Here is a 12,869-nt window from a genome sequence, read left to right as displayed (position 1 = left end):
CTGGTCAATTTGTGCTTTGATTTATTTTTACAACTCTCCATTGCTCTTGTCTTATCACTCTCACTTTGGGATTTGCCTAGAAATCCTATGGGAGGTCACTAGCCAGTGATCTGTTGTTGAGTGCGTGAATGTGCACAGTGGGCTTGGCTATGATGCCCATCCTGGTGAAATTAGCCAGTCAACACAATCTAAGCTCATCCATGAAGGATAGACACTTTGAGGTGGGACACCTCAGCCAAGACCAATACCTTTTAAGTTTACTTTTTAAAATATTCCAATAGGGATATTCCAAATACTCCATTTTAATTATCCATTTAAATTGAGGTTTGCTAATTAAACATCTCAACGAAAACAGAACCTCATTCTACAACTTGGTCATGGAAAGGTCATTATTATTCATTGCATGGTTTAAAACCAGCCTTCAATTACGTAAAATCAGTTTTTAAATTTCATATGAGTTTAAACAAGCTCCAGTTTGCCCAGCACTAGTCATGATGAGGGTAGATTTTTGCTCCCGATGCCTAATCTGTGCATCACCATTCTGGAAACTTGAGTTCTAAATTATGCCCCTTATAGTGACCTGTCCCATGTCTTACATTAACTTCATTTCACTCAGTTTCATTCAAACCTAGTTTGAGTTGTAGTTCATCCTTAATCAGAGGTGCAAAGACCAGTGGTTAATGCCTATTGCCAAGCTAGCAGCAATAATGCATTTACTGGCAATAGAGAAATCACCAGAACAGCCCCTCCCCAATCTGAATACAGCTTCTGCCCAACTTAAAAGTGTGAATTCCAAACACTGTTGTCCAATATGGACCTGGACTGGTTCTTGATTGGACAGAGTAGTTCAGTTAGCATCAAAAACATGTACATGTGAACTGCTTCCTAAGTGTTTCCACATCAGACGAGCACTGCATTCTACAATGAAAGTATACTGTAAGGTGACTTGTGCTGTTTCTGTGAAGAATCAAATCATTATTAGTAAAACGAAGTCTTATTTAAAGAAATGACAGTTGTGGCTATATTTAGTATTGCTTTTGGAAACAAGTTAAGAGGTTCCTATTTTGTGCAGCTGTCACTAAAATGCATAAGATTTCTTGTGTGTATAACAGAATTTTGCTGTTCAGGGCAAAAGTAATTCAATATTATTGTACTAGCAGTTACATTTTTGTAAAACAATTAGTTTTTAAGATGCTGTTCCAATCAGGTTTTCATTGGTTCAGGGCGGGGGTCTGGAATACTTGGAGATCACGTTTCACGTTATCCCAAAGCGAGTGCTTACATAGCGGGGAGATGGTGATGTAGTGGTAATTTAACTGGATGAGTAATCCAGAGGCCCAGGCTAATGTCCAGCGAACACAGGTTCAAGTCCTACCATGGCAGCTGGTAGAATTTAAAGCCGCTCAGTTCAAGGGCAATTAGGAATGGGCAACAAATGCTGGCCTAGCTACTGATGCCCGGATCCATGAAAGAATAAAGGGCTATCTGTGTGGATTGTAGTGCACACTTGCTATTGCATGTTGGAACAATGTACTTTCAGACCCTATGAGTAACCTATCCTGGGACTAACAATCTAGCCAAGAGAGCAGAATGATTTAGATAAGACTGTCATTGTGTGACATCAGGAGGATTGGGAATAGCAGGATGCCAAATTTGGACGATTGAGCCATGGTGGGTCTGGTGATCTGGATGTCAATGTTGTCAAGTACAGTCCCTGACTCATCCAAGTAACTATGACTTTGATTCGGATCAATGCAGGTTACCATATTTCAGTTAACATTAACAAGTGTGAGTGGCACACCCTTGTTGGCCCTTAAACAGCTCAAACCGTTTCAAATGGAGTCCCATCACAAGGTTAAACCTTGTCATACCATTGAGCAGTATAGTTCGTGTATGCAATGTAGTTTTTTTTCCTTCTCTCACTCTTCCCTTCCACCACTTCCGCTGTTTGTGTGTATCTTTCTCATCCTTCTGTTTCACTTGCACCCCTCTTGTGCCCCTGTCTCTCGCGCTTTCCCCCCTCCCTCCCTCCCTCTCTCACCGTGTATTTTTCTCTCGCCCTCCCCACTCTCCCACCCCTTAGCCGTCATGCTCTCTTACCCCCTCTTTTCCAGGCAGTGCGTTCCTGACAACGTGGAACAGCAAGAGCTGGGGAATGAGAGCTGGGGAATGAGTAATATTGTAACCTTTCCATCCAATTCCCTATGGATGCATGTCTTCTTGAAACAGATCCAAAATCAAACAGGCCTTAGTTGAGATTTGTGTGCACTATTTATTTTCTGTACTATTTATGGGACAGGAATATTTGGGAGTTTTCCTGGGAAAGGGGCCAAACTTGCACAAACAAGCACCAACAGTAAAGGCGTCTCTGACATTAGAGACTTTATTTGTATTTGGAGTAGGGTGGGGGAAGCGGGTGCAGGGGGTAACTTGGTTTGTCTGTTTGTGGAACCGGAAACCTTTGGGTCTGCCCTGCACTTGGGTATATTTTTCTATTCAACTACAAAGCCCATTACTGTGCTGAGGGGAGATTCTTTCAGCTCCCAATGCTTTCGGAAACCGGCTGACCGTAACCTGACAGCATCCTGCTTTATAAGGGGACACACATAGCCTGAAGTCTCCTGAATCGCCTGTAAATAATGTTTGCAATACAGAAATGTTTTATTTCCTCCAGCATTAAAAGCAAAACAAACCTGCAGATAGAGGACTAGCTAAGCAGAGACAGAGCAGCATTGTACGTAATTATTGTTGGGTGGGTTAAGCTGTAAATACTTATCTTTGGAGTGGGTTCTTAAAGTTTTCTTTTGCTATTTCAGGATTTCAAGGGTGAAATTTGAAGAAAAATGTTTGTGCACAAGGTTAGCGCTGTTGACACAGAGTGGAACATCCCAGTTCAGGTACCCAGTATTGGGTATATCATAACCAGGTCCCTCTAATCTGTTGCAGCAACCTGCAACAGCCCAAAACTCAACAGAGCAATCTTTACTGCGTCAGTCTGATATTGTTGACCATCCGCCCCCTCCCTCAAACAATTCCAAACATACGAATTAGGAGCAGGAGTCGGCCATTTGGCCCCTCGAGCCTGCTCTGCAATTCAATAAGGTTGTGGCTGATCTGTTTGATTCGAATTCCATATTTCCATCTACCCCTGATAACCTTAGATTCTTGTTAGGCAAGGGAATCAATCTACCCTCTACCTTAAAAATATTCAATGACCTGCCTTCTGAGGCAGAGTGTTCCAAAGTCTCACAACCCTCAGAGAAAAAAATTATCCTCATCTCTGTCCTAAAAGGGTAGCCCCTAATTTTAAAACAGTGCCCCCTAGTTTTGGAGGAACCCACAAGAGGAAACATCCTTCCCACGTCCACCTTGTCAAGTCCATTCAGGATCTTATATACTTCAATCAAGTTACCCCTCACTCTTCTAAACTCCAGTGGAAACAAGCCTAGTCTGTCTAACCTTTCCTCATAAGACAATCCGGCCATTCCAGGTATCAGTTTAGTCAACCTCCGCTCAACTGCCTCCAATGCATTTACATTCTTCCTTAAATAAGGAGACAAATCTGCATACAATATTCGAGATGTGGCCTCAACAATGCCTGGTACAACTGGAGCATAACACCTTTATTTTTATGTTCAATTCCCCTCATTATAAAGGATAGCATTGCATTAGCTGCCTTAATCACTTGCTATACCTGTATACAACTTTTTGTGATCATGCACTAGAACCATCCGCCATATTTTTGCCCACTCAACCTATCAATACCTGTCTGCAACCTGCTTATGTCCTCTTCACAACATACTTTCCTACCTACCTTTGTGTCATCTGCAAATTTAGCTATCATGCTTTCACTCCTCTCTAAGTAATTGATATGAATTGTAAAAAGTTGAGGCCCCAGTACAGCCCCCTGCGGAACTCCACTCATCACGTCCTGCCAGCCAGCCAATCTTCTCTTCATGCTAATAAGTTACCCCTACGCCATGAATTTTTATTTTCCATGGTTACCTTTGTTGTGGCACCTTATCAAACGTCTTCTGGATATCCAAGTACAGCACATCTACAGGTTCCCCTTTATCACAGCACACGTTACTCTTTCAAAGAACTCCAATAAGTTGGTTAAACATGATTTCTCTTTCACAAAACAATGCTGACTGTACCCAATTACTTTGAGTTTTTCTAAGTGCCCGGCTATAACCTCCTCAATGATCGACTCTAACACCTTCCCCATGACAGATGTCAAGGTAGCTGGACTATAGTTTCCTGTTTTCTGCCTCGCTCCCTTCTTGAATAGACGGGGTAAATTTGCTGCTTTCCAGTCTGATGGAACCTTTCCAGAATCTAGGGAATTTTGGAAAATTAACACCAATGCATCTACTACCACATTAGCCGCCTCTTTTAAGACCCTAGGATGAAGCCCATCAGGACCGGAGACTTGTCAGCCCACAGCTCCATCAGTTTGCTCAGTACCGCTTCCCTAGTGATTGTAATTTCACCAAGTTCCCCTCTCCCTTCCACTTCTGGATTTACAGCTATTACTAGAATGTTTTTTGCATTCATTATAGTGAAGACAGAAGCAAAATATTGTTAATTTCACCCGTCATTTCCTTATTATCTTCTATTAACTCACCACTGTCACTCTGTAGAGGACCAGCACTCACTTTACTTACCCCTTTCCTGTTTAAATACCTATAGAAACTCCTGCCATCTGTTTTTATAATTCTAGTTAGCTTCCTCTCATACTCCAATTTCTTACCCCGTTTAACTTTTTAGTCATTTGCTGCCATTCTTTATATTCTGACCAATCATCTGACCTGCCACTCATTTTTGTGCAGTTATATGCTTTTTCCTTAAGTTTCATGCTATCTTCTTTAGTTAACCACAGATGGTGGGTCCTCCCTTTAGAATTTTTCTTCATAGTAGGAATATACTTATTCTGAAATATCCCCTTAAATGTCTGCCACTGCTTCAATATTGATCTATCCCTCTAGCCTAGTATCCAGTTCACTTCAGCTAGCTCAGCTTTCATGCTCACATTGTTGCCCTTATTTAAGTTTAAAATACTAGTCTTAGACCCACTCTTCTCCCTTTCCAATTGGATTTAAAATTCAATCATATTGTGGTCACTGCTACCTAGGGGTGCCTTTACCCTGAGGCCTCCTGTCACATTACATAATATCAATGTCACTAGGAGATAGCCAAAGTTGCCGCCTGCTGTGCTATAATTCAAAAGAGAGCAGGTTATATTAGACTTGATATTGTGTAATGTCAAGCATGGAGGAAGACATTAATGTGTTGATCTATTTGTGCTGCCAATTTGCTTCAATCTTGAGTCACCAAGTTCTATAAAACTGTTCAAAATACTGCAGCTTGCAATCTGGACCGGCTTTATTGTACTAAATCAACTGAGACAGTGGGGATCAGATTGATCACAAAAGTCTCAGCTTCCATTGCAGCACTTAGGGAGGTGGTGGTATACTGGTAATGTCAATGGATGAAGCCCAGGTTAATGCTCGGGACAGAGGGCCAAATTCCACCTTGGCAGCTGATGGAATTTAAATTCAATTAATAAAATCTGGAATTAAAGCTAGTCTCAGTAATGTGACAACAGAGTCATTGTTGTAAAAACCCATCTGGTTCATTAATTTTCCATAGGGAAGGAAATCTACCATCCTTACCTGGCCTTGCCCATGTGTGACTCCAGGAACACAGCAATGTGGTTGACTATTAAACGCCCTCTGAAATGGCCTAGCAAGCCACTCAGTTATATCAAACCGCTAGAAAGTCTAAAAGGAATGAAACCGGACAGACCACCCAGCATCGACCTAGGCACCAGACACAATAATGGCAAACTCAGCCCTGTTAACCCTGCAAAATTGTCTTCATTAACATTTGGGAGCTTGTGCTTAAATTGGGAGCGATGTATCACAGACTAGTTAAGCAACAGCCTGACATAGTCATCCTCGCGGAATCCCAAACACACCATTGCACCTCGGGGTATTGCAGCTCAGACCCACCAGAGGTGACAACACAGTGGTATACAGCCAGGAGGGAGTTGGCCTGGGAGTCCTCAACATCAACTCCGGACCCCCTGAGTTCTCATGACATCAGGTCAAACATTGGCAAGGAAACCTCCTGCTGATTACCACTTATTGTCCCACCACAGCTAAGCTGATGAATCAGTACTCTGTGTTGAACACAACTGAGGATGGTAAGGATGCAGAATGTACTCTGGGTGGGGTACTTAAACACCCATCACCAGAGTAGCTCAGCAGCACCAAGAGTGGCCGAGTCCCAAAGCACATACCTGCTAGACTGGGTCTGCGGCAGATGGTGAGAGAACCAGCAAATGGGAAAAATCTACTTAACTTTGCCCTCACCAATGCAGCTGCATCTGTCCATGATAGTATTGGTAGGAGTGACAACTATACAGTCATTGTGGAGATGAAGTCCTGGCTTCACACTGAGGTTACACTCCATCGTGTTGTGTGGCACGACTACCGTGCTAAATGGAATAGATTTCAAACAGATCTAGCACCTCAAAACTGGGATTTGATGAGGCACTGTGGGCCATCAGCAGCAGCAGAATTGTACTCAAACGCAATCTGTAACCTCATGGCCTGGCATATCCCCCACTCTACCATTACCATCAAGCCAGGGGAACAACCCTGGTTCAATGACGAGTGTAGGAGGGCATACCTAAAAATGAGGTGTCAACTTGGTGAAGCTATAACACAAGACTACTTGCATGTCAAAGAGTGGAAGCAGCAAGCAAAAGAGCTAAGCGATCCCACAACCAACGGATCAGATCTAAGCTCTGCAGTCCTGCCACACCCAATTGTGAATGGTGGTGGACAATTAACTCACTAGAGAAGAAGGCTATACAAATATCCCCATCCACAATGATGGGGGAGCCCAACACAATACTGCAAATGACAAGGCTAAATCATTTGCAACCATCTTCAGCCAAAAGGGCCGAGTGGATGATGCATCTCAGCCTCCCCTGGAGATCCTAGCATCATAGATACCAGTCTTCAGCCAATTTGATTCACTCCATATGATCAAGAAATAGCTGAAGGCACTGTACACTGCAAAGGCAATGGGCCCTGACAACATGTCAGCAATATTACTGAAGGCTTGTGCTCCAGAACTAGCCATGTTTCTAGCCAAGCTGTTCCAGTACAGCTACAACACTGGCATCTACATGTCAATGTGGAAAATTGTATCCATAGAAAGCAGGACAAATCCAACCTAGCCAATTACTGCCCCATCAGTCTAGTCTCGATCAGCAAAGCGATGGAAGGGGTCATCAACAGTGCTACCCAGCGTCCCTTACTCAACAATAACCTGCTCACTGATGCTCAGTTTGGTTTCTGCCAGGGTCACTCAGCTTCTGGCCTCAACAGCTTAGATCCAAACACGAACGAAAGAGCTGGACCCAAGGGGTGAGCTGAGAGTGATTGACTTTGACATCAAGGCAGCATTTGACTTGAGTGTGGCATCAAAGAGCCCTACCAAAATTGGACTCAATGGAAATCAGGGAGAAAACTCTCCACTGTTTGGAGGCGTACCTAGCACAAAAGATGATGGATGTGGCTATTGGAGGTCAGTCATCTCAGTTCCAGGACATCACTGCAGGAGTTCCTCAGGGTAGTGTCCTAAGCCCAACCACCTTCAGCTGTTTCATCTATGACCTTCCTTCCATCATAAGGTCAGAAGTGGGGATGTTCGCTGATGATTGCACAATGTTGAGCATTATTCACAACTCAGATAATATTCAGGCTCAGACTGATGAAGTTATAATAGTTTTCATAATATTTTTCTGGTTTATTGTAAAGTAGGTTAATGGGGATAAATAGTTAGGTCTGTGTGTCTGATTTAATTACATTTTGGAGCCAAGCAGACTAAGTTGGAGTTATCAAAAGGAGTAAGGTGTAATATTGTCTTTAAAATGCTAAGTAGGTAAACATGGTTGGGGTCTTAGTATGTAAGGTGTGAAGGCAATTTGCATTTTTAGATAGATGAAGGAAGGTGTGAATTTCAAAGAGGTTAATGAGAATATTGGCAACATGACAAGATTTATATTATGAGAAAGGCAAAGTTTTAAAGACTTATGAAATAATAGAATTTACATATTAAGTGAAAAACATATATAAAGGAGAATGAGGCTATGTGTCAGGAGAAGGCATTGTAAGATCCAAGAGGTGTGAGAAATAGCCTTAATGAAACCTGCAGTATTTGTGCATAAGCCTGCTGTCTACAGAAACTGGAGCTGGAGAAAAGTCATCTGGAATTCCACTGTCCAGGGTATTGTGTTAATTTACTGGATCTATTTAAAATCTAAAATTTATTTTTGGACTGATGTAACTGGGAGTCAGATTATAAAAGGAATTTTCAAAGTTATTATAGAAGTAATTTGTAGTCATATGTATGTGCTTGAATTTGTTTTTTTTGTTAATAAATATTTTTTTAAAATCTCTAAAAAGTTTTGGTGGACATTTTACTCCTGAATTCAGTGCACACATCTCAAAATTAAATACAAATTGCAAAACCATTGTGATAGCGTGATCAAGTTTTCCTTGTGGGTTTGATCTGCCTTTACCTGCAACTTCCTAACATTGATAAGTTGCAAGTAACATTGGTGCCACGCAAGTGCCAGGCAAGGACAATCTCCAACAAGAGAGAATCCAAATATTTCTCCTTGACATTCAATGGCATTACCATCACTGAATCCCCCACTATCAACATCCTGGTGGTTACTATTGACCAGAAACCGAACTGGCCTTGCCATATAAAGACACTGTCTACAAGAGGAGACCAGAGGCTGGGAATTCTATGTAGAGTGGCTCACGCCCTGACTCCTCAAAGCCTGTCCACCATCTACAAAGCACAAGTGAGGACTATGATGGAATACTCTTCAATGGCCTAGCCACCACCTTAAAATATTCACTCCCTCCACCACCAACAAATAGTGGCAGCAGTGTGTGCCATCTACAAGATGCATTGCAGCATCATCTCACCAAGGCTCCTTCAACAGCACCTTCCAAACCCGTGACTGCTATCATCTAGAAGGACAAGGGCAGCAGACACCACCTCCTGGAAGTTCCCCTCCAAGCCACTCACCATCCTGACTTGGAAATATATCATCATTCCTCCACTGTCACTGGGTCAAAATCCTGGAACTCCCTCCCTAACAGCATTGTGGGTGTACCTACACCACATGGACTGCAGCGGTTCAAGAAGGCAGCTCACCACCACCTTCTCAAAGGTAATTAGAGATGGGCATCAAACTGGTCTAGCTAGCGACATGCACATCCTGTGAACCAATAAATAAATAAAATAGAAGCTGCGTTGCTGTTGCTTGTGCTGCAATGGAAGCTGCAACATCAGCCATCAGAAGCTGCATCGTCGTTGGGTCCGCAAGTGCCAATGGCCACCACTCATGCCAGGAAGGATGGGCTTCAAGTTCAGTGTGAAACTGGTGCTGAACTATCAACATCACCCCTCACTCCCTCCACCATCCCAACCCAATACTCCTGGGCATTGATCACATGCTTTTTGGCAAGTTTCTCAGCCATCAGCGTCTTTCTGTAGGCTACCCCATCAACCTTTTCCACTGGAGTTGGCACCTGTAAGTCCTCGCTGCAGCATGCCCAGCTCCCAGCTCTAATCTCTTCTTGAAGACCCATGATGTGTCAGAATCTAAGCTGATGGTTGTGAGTGTGAGATAAACTGTTCCTTCACTGCCCCCAGGTTTCCTCTCTCAGGTATCTGAAAGGAAAAAGGCACAAGGCTCAAGATGCAGTGTGGGGAGGGGAAGAGTAAGCGATGCACACTCAGACCATCAGCAGCATGAAAATCGAAAGTGAGTGTGGGATGAGGGAAAAGTGGAATGAGGGTACCATCCTCTTCGATGGCCGCCACTGGTTGCCCCCTTAACAATGGGCATCCCAATAATAAGCAGCACTGCCTCTTTCATGAGAGTTAGGACATACAGCCGAGCCTCTACCCCTCTGGTTACTGCTGGCTCCATGTCCAGCAAGAAAGAGGTAAATGTGTCAGTGAGTGTTGTGCAACCTGTCTGGCTTGTGTGCCTGTAATGGTTTGTTTTCATTGCTGTGTGTGTGTGCAAGCTGAGAGGTGGATGTGAAGCTTGCAGCCAGGCTAACTATGTGAGGTTCTGGTGGAGTGTGTGACTGTCAGATATGAACCTAGTTAATAGAGATTATGTGATGGGAGGTTAGTGAATTGAGCAGTGTCTGAGGCTGGTGTTGCAGTTGGTATGCTACCACATTTTACATATGGTGCATTCACTTACCTTGACTACTTGTCTTATGTCATTAACCTTCTTGCGCCATTGCATCCAGGTTCTCAAGGCTTGACGCCTGGCATTGACCTTCATGGTTATTTGCTCCCTGGCATTGACCTTCATGGTTATTTGCTCCCAGTACCCTTTAAGCATGTGTCTGGAGGGCCTTCTGGCCCCTACTGATAAACATCATTCTCCTTTTCTACCATGGCCTCACCATGCAACATCCATAAACCATGGAGCCCGCGCTGTCCCATCTCGTTTCATTCGTCACTGTTTTCCAGGCCAGATTGACTTTCTGCATGACTGCCAGCACCTGGTCCAGTCCAGCACCTGGTCCATTCTTCACTGTTTTCCAGGCCAGATTGACTTTCTGCACTGACTGCCAGCACCTGGTCCAGTCCCAATGCACTTTCCCCTTCCCCAGAAAGCTGGCTTTAATTGGTGCCGCAAGTTACGATGTTGGGTGCAATGCAGCATTGTGCAGCGAATGAACTGCATGCCTAGTGCTGGTTGTGTGCAGCAGACATTCAAATGAGCAGACAGCACAAAGATAGCTTATGTTCCATTGAGCAGGAATGGGTTAATTGTGCAACATGTTACCTGTGCCAGTTTTGAGGGACTATCCAATTTTGGCCCCATGCTGTTGTACCTTTTATTTTAGATCCCTAACTCCTCTGGCACGGCTTCCTCATTTAGCATACACTCGTCACTTGAGTAGCATCTTTTGGAAAAGTGCATGTCCCGCCCTTGAGAATCCTGTGTTTACAGAATTAGTGGTTGTGTCTCTGTTGCAACTCAAAAACATGCACATTTTACAGACCATTCAGAGCACTTGCCAGGTATTAGAAAGTAGTGAGGGCTGTGTTTGGGTGCCATTCCCTCCAGGGGTGAGTATCCTGCCAACAGTCATTGCCAAAGCCACTTAGATGAGGCACGGGAAGGAGCTTACAGTCATGCCCAGAAACAGTCTGCACCTACGGGAGAAAGGAACCCTTTTGGGGGGGGGGGGGGGGAAGCGGGGGAATACCCAAAAAAAAATACTTGTTACAAAAGAGTGAGTTTGGTTTTAACCCAGCGTCAGCTGTGGGTCCATTGCTTTCACTATCATCTCAGAGTCAGGAGGTTGTAGCTCCGAATTACAATTCAGAAACATGAGCACAAAAATGAAGGTTAATACTTCAGGGTGGCAGGGAGAGCACACTGCACGGTTAGAGTTTCCATCTATATAAAAACAAAAAAACTGTGGATGCTGGAAATCCAAAACAAAAACAGAATTACCTGGAAAAACTCAGCAGGTCTGGCAGCATTGGCGGAGAAGAAAAGAATTGATATTTCGAGTCCTCATGACCCTTCAACAGAACTTGAGTTCGAGTCCAAGAAAGAGTTGAAATATAAGCTGGTTTAAGGTGTGTGGGGGGGCGGAGAGAGAGAGAGAGAGAGAAGTGGAGTGGGGGGGGGGGTGTGGTTGTAGGGACAAACAAGCAGTGATAGAAGCAGATCATCAAAAGATGTCAACAACAATAGAACAATAGAACACATAGGTGTTAAAGTTGGTGATATTATCTAAATGAATGTGCTAATTAAGAATGGATGGTTGGGCACTCAAGGTATAGCTCTAGTGGGGGTGGGGAGAGCATAAAAGATTTTAAAATATTTAAAAATAATGGAAATAGGTGGGAAAAGAGAAATCTATATAATTTATTGGAAAAAAAAAAGGAAGGGGGAAACAGAAAAGGGGTGGGGATGGGGGAGGGAGCTCACGACCTAAAGTTGTTGAATTCAATATTCAGTCCGGAAGGCTGTAAAGTGCCTTGACTTCTCTGTCTCAATCTCTGGTGATAGACTGTCCACCAATATCCATTACAAACCCACCGACTCCCACAGCTACCTCGACTACAGCTCCTCACACCCCGCTTCCTGTAAGGACTCCATCCCATTCTCTCAGTTCCTTCGCCTCCGTCGCATCTGTTCCGATGATGCTACCTTCAAAAACAGTTCCTCTGACATGTCCTCCTTCTTCCTTAACCGAGGTTTTCCACCCACGGTCGTTGACAGGGCCCTCAACCGTGTCCGGCCCATCTCCCGCGCATCCGCCCTCATGCCTTCTCCTCCCTCCCAGAAACATGATAGGGTCCCCCTTGTCCTCACTTATCACCCCACCAGCCTCCGCATTCAAAGGATCATCCTCCGCCATTTCCGCCAACTCCAGCATGATGCCACCACCAAACACATCTGCCCTTCACCCCCCTTATCGGCATTCCGTAGGGATCGCTCCCTCCGGGACACCCTGGTCCACTCCTCCATCACCCCCTGCTCCTCAACCCCCTCCTATGGCACCACCCCATGCCCATGCAAAAGATGCAACACCTGCCCCTTCACTTCCTCTCTCCTCACCGTCCAAGGGCCCAAACACTCCTTTCAAGTGAAGCAGCATTTCACTTGCATTTCCCCCAACTTAGTCTACTGCATTCGTTGCTCCCAATGTGGTCTCCTCTACATTGGAGAGACCAAACGTAAACTGGGCGACCGCTTTGCAGAACACCTTCGGTCTGTCCGCAAG

Source organism: Carcharodon carcharias, chromosome 34 (assembly GCF_017639515.1).
Source record: "Carcharodon carcharias isolate sCarCar2 chromosome 34, sCarCar2.pri, whole genome shotgun sequence".
Taxonomy (NCBI): domain Eukaryota; kingdom Metazoa; phylum Chordata; class Chondrichthyes; order Lamniformes; family Lamnidae; genus Carcharodon; species Carcharodon carcharias.
This window is presented reverse-complemented; position numbering follows the sequence as displayed.